Genomic DNA, 9,591 nt, shown 5'->3' with positions numbered 1-9,591 from the left:
GGTGTTATGTACAGCTCAACTGCACATCCACATATTCAGACATGTGTACATGCAGACCAGTTTTAAACAACTACATAGTCCTTCATTCTAAGTACCCTTACTACTATTGGGTTACTCTTTGACAGGATTCAGCTACCCATTGACACCTATAGGTGTATATGCGACTCCGCGCTGTTTATATACATAGGCCTTCCCGAACGTTTTAACAGTGCTTTACTGGCCATTTTGATGATGAATCCCACCAGAAAGGATACTCATGGCGAACTGGAACAGTTTTGCACGCATTTGGAGAGGAATATCATGGAAACGGATTTTTGTGGGGAATATACCCGTGAGCTTGGTGACCGACTTGGATTTTTTAGAGAGGCGATGGCAGCGTCCACGTTTTTCAAGACATGCATAAGAGAGGAAATCTATGTAGCGGTGATGCAAATGTACAAAGATCTCGAGAGATCACTGCGAGAGGACGTACGATTCATGGAAAACGTGTTGAAGGAAATGAATGAAAGCCCAACTGTGTCTTACACTTAGCCCAGAGCCTGGCGAAAGAAGGGACTCAGGAAGTGAAATAAGAGTTATCTACCCTGAAAGTGACCCTGAACTTCACGCAACATAACCTTCAATGGTACAGAGTCGCACAAAGGATAACGAGGGAAATAGGAAAGATATCATCATGTCCGTGTACAGTACATAGATCGACTAATGTGTAATTATTGTAATAAATATTGTCACATATCACAACAGCCCTCTTTCCTTGATTCACTTCACCATACCCGTCACGCCGAAACCCCGTGTTCGATTCCCTACATGGGTACAATGCGTGAAGCCCATTGCTGGTGTCCCCTGTCGTGATATAGCTGGAATGTTGCTAAAAGCGGCGTAACTCCTCAGTCACTTCACCATACACTATCTTGCTGTATCTTGCTGTAATTACTGAGGTTCAATGGCCCCTAACGTTGCCATACAAGCGTGGATGAGCATGTGAGTTGGGTTAATGAAGGACATGTCTCTCATCTTCAACCGTCACTTTCATTAGAATGATAGTTTCGAAATTCAATCGTTAGAGTAATAATCCTATTTTTTACATTTCAAAATACACCAAATAACGCAGTGAATGCGTCACATGTGTCGACATTTGCGATGTACCTAATATTGAAAGGCCATTCAGTATTCTTGCCTTAATTATAAGTTGTTGGTATCACGATAAAGGAAATTTCCCACAGAATTAAAAACTGTGAAGTGTATTTGTGTGCCTGATATTTTTAAAAAATTAATTGTACTTGTAGGTACTTGAAGAAGAGGGACATATATGTCCCTCTGGTATTCAGGCATCCTCGATAATCTCCAGGGTATACGTTACGATCACACTCCACCATACCCTGGATGCATCCACGGCTTGGCCCGATATTTATATTACCTCCCTTGGCTGGCTTTTATCCAATCAGGTGTCTACGCTGGGAAGTTAAGCGAACCAATCACAAATCACTTTCGCTTCTTAAATTATCTAACCGTTTAAACTTGGCAACACAGTTGATGCAGGGGTACTCTGAAAGAGGTAGAAGCTAGGCTTTCTTTTATATATTTTTTTGAAAGTTTCAGATCTGTCAATTTGTCTGAATTATTTCCTAAAAATCTGAGTGGCACTGCGAACAAACCTTCGCGACTGCGACCGCTATCTTTGTTGACATTGGCAAGCTCGGATGTAACGGCGGCTTAGCTGATTGGCTACTGTGAGAATGCGGAGCCAGCCAAGGGAGGTAACATAATTATCGGGCCAAGCCGTGGATGCATCCAGGGTATAGCGGAGAGTGATCGTAACGTATACCCTGGAGATTATCGAGGATGGCATTCAGGGGGTTAATGACGAAAAGTGCTGACAAAACCCCTCGGTTTCTGACACCCGACCGCCAAATCATTTCTACTCATTTGAATTTAGATATAGGCCTAATCCCAAAACGCGTGTTTTGGAGTTGTGTTATTTTTTATCATAAGAACAGATTTTGCGTGACAATGCTGACAGAAAGTGTGTCATTATATTCGTCCGCCGTGATGTTGCTGGAATATTGCTAAAAGCGGCGTAAAACCAAACTCAGTCATTATATTCGTACGTTAGAAAATTGTTTTCTAATTAATTGCCATGCATGCACACAACCGCAAAGCGGTGACTAAAGATGGATGGAAAAGGGACCAAGTTTATATTTTGAGATCGTTTTAACTGGTTACTCAGAACTGCATGTAGAAATGTGTTGTGCTTGTTCTGCTTGGAAAAACACACTCTGTCAAGTTAAATCACCTTTTTCACATCTCGTAGGTTTGATTGGGGAATCACACTGGAAATTGGCGAATGCATGTGTGTTATAATATAACCTCGAGCTCGCTTTGAACAATACTTTAGGCGTATGGAGGCAGATACCCGGGGGAGGAATTCCTTAAGGAATGTATGTTTTAGACGGTTTACACTTTGGGAGGGAAACTGGAATTCGAACTAACGATGATGAGTTTCTCGTAAAACTCTCCACCCGACGAAATGGATATATGCACATATCTACACCTTCCCTTTCTAGATGTGTCTCTCCCAACAACAGAAAATGGGCAAGGAACATTTGTTTACCGTAAGCCTACACATACAGACCAGTACCTCCATGACACTCCTGACATCACCCAAGATAAAACAAGCCATCATTGCCACCCTCATCCGACGTGCTAGAGTAATTTGCCATCCTTGGCCCCGTTCCTCAAAGCGATTGTAACACTACAATAGTTGTAAATCACTACAATCCAATTGTAACTTTAACTTACAATCACTCCACCGTTCCTCAAAGCAATTGTAAATTACAATAGTTGTAAGTTACAATCACTTCCTCAAGTTGCTTTTGACCGTCTGTAACTTACTTACGATCGATTGTTGTGTATGAACAAGATGGCGGCGTTTGCTGTAATTCATAAACAGAGGACACAGAAATTTGGCCCTGAGAGGATATTTCGAGACCGTAGTCGTGTTCTTGATGTTTGCAATGACGCTGTAATATTTTCAAGGTACAGAATGACGAGGGCTTCCATTCTTAAACTGGTAAGCATGCTAGAATCTAGGTTGTCCTCGAACACCCAGCGTTTACATGCAATTTCGGTAGAAAACAAGGTTTTGATTACTTTGCGATATCTTGCTAAGGGCGGATTTTTCTGCGAGCTTGGAGATATTCATGGCACCGCAAAGTAAAGTGTATGTAGGGTGATTCACCCAACGATCACAGGAATAATTGACGTATTGAACAATATACATTTTCCTACTGTCGAATTAGCACCTCATACCATGAAGGGCTTGTATTAGATCAGTGGCCTACCAAAAGTGTTAGGATTTGTTGATCGCAAGAGTTACAATCGCGAGACTTACAATCCCCTTATAATAGCTTTGAGGAACAACAAATTGCTATTTACGATAATTGTAAAGTTGATCGTAGCGCTTACAACTGATTGTAGCTACGATCGCTTTGAGGAACGGGGCCCTGATGCCCTCAGTAGTGAACTGAACCATCTGAAGAAAACTTTCACTACACACCTGCCAACCTAGTCTTAAAATCTATCAACAAGACGCTCAAAACTTCCAAACCAAGACCCAAACCTGTCCCATCGCCCATCAGAATCACAACTCCCTACTTAGCCCTGTCTTCTAAGAACAAAGCAAACATAGATGTCACCTTCTCCAACAGCAAGACTACCAAACCCTCCTGCATGCCAATGGCAGAGACACCATCAACTCAAGCCCCTACCCAGAAGATTTGTATATCAAATCCCCTGCAGTTGTGGTGACACATAAATCGACGAAACCCTCAACACCAGACTCGAAATTTCAGACATCTGTTAACAAACTCGACCTGAAATCCGACATTTCCGACCAACAAGAACTATGGCCACGCCATAACGCGTGAAGCCTGGCATTATAGGAGGTTCAAGAAGGCAAAGACATCAGGAGATTCCAATCAGCAATCAACCGCACCCAGGGAACATACCTGCCAAGCGCTTGGAACTTTAATTATCTGTTCTGGCTTCCCTGTCTTTCATTGGCATTACCAATAAGCGCCAATGAACTACTGGCTTCCCTTGTCAAGCGGCCTCCATTGTTATCTTATAACTGTTGTTGTTCCAAACGTACTTATTTGCTTCCTAGTTTTTCATTTCACCTCATGAATATACTCCGAAACGTGGTCTCCCCATAATAAAGAGGTTTACATCCATAACTTTAATGCACTTATTAGCAGTCGTTGGTTTCTCGGATCTTGACTCCAGTTAGAAAATTGGTCAACACTTAGCTTACAGCTTGCGTATTAGATGTGTTCCTCTCGATTTTTACCCCTATATCTTCGTGGTCGGTGATGGAGCTTAAAATGGATGTCCTCCACATATCTAACCAAGTGTAATTCGGTCCAAAACATTTTGGCAGGATTCATATTCGCCATGTCGAGATATTACGTGACGTCAAGAGCATGTTCAATCGAGTTCAGTACAGCTAAGGAATATCTATTCATCGCAAGCAGATAAACTCTAAATCACCAGTTCTTGGCTGCTCGTAAGTTATAGTCTATATCAGTTTATCCTAGATCATGCGTCTAACGGTCTAATTCACTGAAACAAAACTCCACAAACAATTGGTAATCTTTATTACAAAATCTCCATGTCCTAAGACTATTACACACACAAGATCAATTAACTTGATCGAAAAGCGGTCGATTTCCAGAAAAACCGACTGAATTCCCAATGTTCACAGATGGAAGAAGAGTTTCTTGACGCATTTTCAGAACTATCTGCTTCCATGTCCGATTCTGAGTCGGAATCAAACTCAAAGTCCAAGTCAGTTTCACTAATTATTTCAGTAACACGATCTTCCCTCGGCATATCGTCATCTTCGTCAGACGTGTCCATTGCAAACTCTACACCAATGTCAATGTCGCTTTCAGGGGAGGGAATTCTTGATTGTCTTCCGGTGTCCGACTCTCCTTCCATTTCAATGTTGGTAGCTTGTCCGTAGTTGTCGTACCATTCGTCGAAGACGTTTTCCATAAAGCGCACATCGTCCCTGAGTTTGGTCTCGACGTCTACGTACAGTCTGAGAACAGCTAGGTAGATTTCTGCTCTCATACAGATCATGTGAGCTGAAGACGCCATGACTCCTCCTCTTAAAAACACCAAACGATCACAAATCTCACAAGCCCGTCGCCAAATATATTCCGTCTCCTTGGTAACTTTATCCAATTGCTTGCGAGATATTTCGAGATCGTGAATGGCTTCTTCCCTTGCTGACTCCATTCTCAAGGTAAAACAAAGTCGGGTTAGATTGAATATATGTAGGCGTTTCCAAATTTTGTGAAAACAGATTCCCAGACACCTTATATATTATGGCCAAGCCAAGACTGCGTTACTTAACTGGGTGGTGATAAAACTAGCACGTTTTGTGACGTGAACAGTTGTGGAATACGTATTTCAAACTATGCAACAGACAGGTGATCGCAGTCAGTTAGATTAAGCTTGTATGCTGGCTGTAAGAAGATGTCGAGTTTTATGCTTAGCATGGCTTTGCCAATAAACAGGTTTGTTTGTTTAACACAAACTTAGGGAGAACATTGGCTGAGCAGAATCAATCTATTACGCATTACTGTAAACTCGCAGCGTCTGTGGCACTTTGAGAGTAAGTGCCAATCAGACCACTTCACATATTTGATCTGTTTTTTTAATGGTCAAATTGAAGCTACCACGCTGGACAATTATAGTCCTTGCACACTAAAACAACGCACTGGTGTATATCTATATTCCTGTTTTAATTATTTTTAATCCAAATAGACAAGGTTGCATGCCCTGGTTATACTTGCTTGAGCTTAATTACTTTTGTTTTCGTGGATATCACTTGTGTGCTAATCACTTGAGGTGCAAACCCAATGATTTAAACACAGGTACCGTGTTGCGCTTTCGAAAGTAAGATGTTTACTCTTACACACATATTTATTTTGTAAATACAATCAAGATCCATAAACAAGAAAACCATTGTTTATAGATGGAATTGTACAACCGACTCTGCTTTTAGCAGATATGATTTGTGGATGTATAAAGAGTTATGACGCTTTTAAAGTTCTTGAAAGGCCTTTAGAAGTTGGACGAACTTTTCAGAGCTAATTCGTGCTCCTTCATTCGCCCGTGGGAGGAAAAGAATTAGCTCTGAAACGTCGTATAAAGAATAAAAAGTTGTTATCCATAAAAACGTGTCATGTATTCTGACGCTTTTGCTTATATAAATAACGCTCAGGGAAACCACGTTGAAGAGTGTGAATTAATTTTTACATGCTACAGTCAAATATTAATGTGCACTAAATAAAATATTATTGTCACAGCAAGGTCGACATAGTACTGTCCGCGAGCTTACGAAATACAATATCAAAGTTTCTTCCAAAATTCAATTACATTATGATAACTATTAGAATCTGTTGCCTTTGACAATAGAGTTGTGGACAGTTTCATTAATATTCATGTAAATGGAATCAATACATGAAAAGGAAAGCGCCCTATAACATCCTTTTCAGATTGACCGTTAGTCCACATCGTGGTTTCTTTGCATGATGGGGTCAGACAAAGGTGTGTGTTGTTGCCTACACCTTTTTCAGTTTTACTAAACAACTTGCACGGGGAATAATCAGTCGTGCGTAAATAATCAGGTCTGAGCCAGACGATCCAGTTGCTGATGTCATAAGCATCCATCTACGCGATGGGGATACGACGTGCAATAAACGCGTGCAGGACAAATTTCCCAAGAATTGTTTGTGGAAAATTATGTCTTTAATTTACATTTCTCGGGTGATAATGTACATAAGGTTCCAACCCAGGCGCAGTTTGGTTATAAAAGTCAACGGGGTGGCTAAAATTACTGTTATACGTCCTTGGCACATCGAAAACTATAACACCTGACAGTAGTCACATGCTCGGAATACAAAACACTTTTCTTTGGCATTAAAGCTTTAGGTCATATTTTGTTTTTAATTCTATCCATGCTGTGTACGATCGTGGTAGTGTTTTGATGTGTGAGAGGAAGAGAGGGCTAAATTGAGTAGGCTTTATTCCCTGGTTACTAATACACGCTACAAATGACGTAGGCTATATTCCCTGGTTATTAATACACGCTACAAATAGCGTAGGCTATATTCCCTGGTTATTAATACACGCTACAAATTGAGTAGGCTATATTCCTGGTTATTAATACACGCTACAAATAGCCTAGGCTATAGGCTATATACACGCTACTGGCTTATTCCCTGGTTATTAATACACGCTACAAATTGAGTAGGCTATATTCCTGGTTATTAATACACGCTACAAATTGAGTAGGCTATACCCTGGTTATTAATACACGCTACAAATTGAGTAGGCTATATTCCTGGTTATTAATACACGCTACAAATTGAGTAGGCTATATTCCCTGGTTACTAATAATACACGCTATTAATACAACAAATTGAGTAGGCTATATTCCCTGGTTATACACGCTAAAACTATATTCCTGGTTATTAATACACGCTACAAATGGCGTAGGCTATATTCCCTGGGCCTAGATTTTCAAAGCTCTCTTAGCTACAAACATTAACGTAGGCTATATTCCTGGTTATTAATACACGCTACAAATAGCGTAGGCTATATTCCTGGTTATTAATACACGCTACAAATTGAGTAGGCTATATTCCTGGTTATTATTAATACACGCTGTACAAATACACGTTACAAATAGCCTAGGCTATATTCCTGGTTATATATTCGCTGGTTATATAATACACGCTACAAATTGAGTAGGCTATATTCCCTGGTTATTAATACACGCTCCAAATAGCGTAGGCTATATTCCCTAGTTATTAATACACGCTACAAATTGAGTAGGCTATATTCCCTGGCAATGACAACGCTCTGCAAATAGCATAGGCTATATTCCGTGGTTTTAACAAAGCGAACAGTGAACACCATATTCCCAGATAATATAGAGATGCAGGAAATATTGTTTGACATTAGTCCTTGGCAATAACAACACGCTGTGATTAGACGATGTTTCTTGTAAAAACAACATCGTCGAATTACAAACAGTTAACCCAAGTTACAACACAGGAGCTTCTGGGCCATAGGCCATTGATCAGGTAGACAGATGAGACTATACAACCGTGCCTCGTCCATCTTTTTAAGCGTGACAGGGAGTCTTTACACCTATATTGTCGGAGTTGCCAGACTAATCGGACACTAAATTGAAGAAGATATATTAGCAACCTGACTACATTTGATATAAAATAATAATATTCTTGTACCAATATCTTTTTAATCTCTTACCAGAAACTCCCAGTAAGAATTATAACTGAGAGAATGTGATGTGGTAAAAACGTTTTTTGCACTCGGCTTTCCTGTTCAATCATTTGAAAAAGAAACTGAATTATATGTTTGTAATTCACGATTTATTCCCAGCAAGTGAAGAGAATGAACATGCACATTATATATTTTTCAGGACATGTTTTGATCTTTACCTGCGAAACGAAAAAATCTTTTTCTATCTGTACCTCACGGTACGGAATTGGATGGTGGAGATACGAAAGGCCTGTACATCTCAAAGCAAGGACTGAATTCTTCCATCAGCTGTATCTAGTAGCTGTTTACGTACATGCTGATATTAAAGACTCCAGGTATTTCAGTGGATCATGCACAAAAGACAGTGCCAGACGACCTGTATATTTGGCTCAGATTTTTGTTTGCACAGACGGTAGATATATATGAAATAGGAAATTTCGTTTACTTTTACCCGCACTCAGCAATAATCCATATATATGGCGGCAGTCTGTAAATAATCGAGTCTGGACAAGACTATCCAGTGATCAACAGCATGAGCATCGATCTACTCAAATGGGATACGATGACACGTGTCAACCAAGTCAGCGAGCCTGACCACCTCATCCCGTTAGTCACCTCTTACGACAAGCGTAGGTTACTGAAGATCAATTCTAACCAAGACCTTCAGGGATCGTTTGGTCATGGACAAAGAAACATGATTTGAAACCTGGATAGTGAGCAATGGTCTGATATCACCATATCCAGTCATTCAAGAAGCCTCCTACAGAGGTAGAAACATGTCTCCACATTCCCTACAGCAACCAATGAAACGTGGACGGTGAGAACTGGAACAGTGTCCTGGGTCCACCTGCACAAAGTGACCTCAGCGCTATGATCGTAACTCCTATACTCGGATACAGACTTATGACACGCCTAATGCTAAGATCGCTTTGAGCAAGTGGACCCAAGACCAGGCCCCGATTTCTTGAAACAAACTTAAGTTTTTACTCAAATTTCAAACTGAGTTGGACAATTTAAAACAGCTGAATTTTTAACTCAACTGCATTTTTAAATTAAATAAGCCCAAACAACTTGAGTAATCTATCTATCAAAGACAAATTGTCTACCATGTTTGGGTTTGATATCGATTTCAGTTCACTCTGGGAAATGCATTTCCCTGCGTTTTCTCAAATTTGAGTAAAAACTCTAACTTAAGTCAAAACTCAGACTTTAGCTTGTTTCGAGAAATCGGGG

The sequence above is a fragment of the Haliotis rubra genome, unplaced genomic scaffold (assembly GCF_003918875.1).
Source record: "Haliotis rubra isolate DU_JTF1 unplaced genomic scaffold, ASM391887v1 Scf41, whole genome shotgun sequence".
NCBI lineage: Eukaryota > Metazoa > Mollusca > Gastropoda > Lepetellida > Haliotidae > Haliotis > Haliotis rubra.
The sequence above is the reverse complement of the archived record's forward strand: the minus strand, read 5'-3'. Positions refer to the sequence as shown.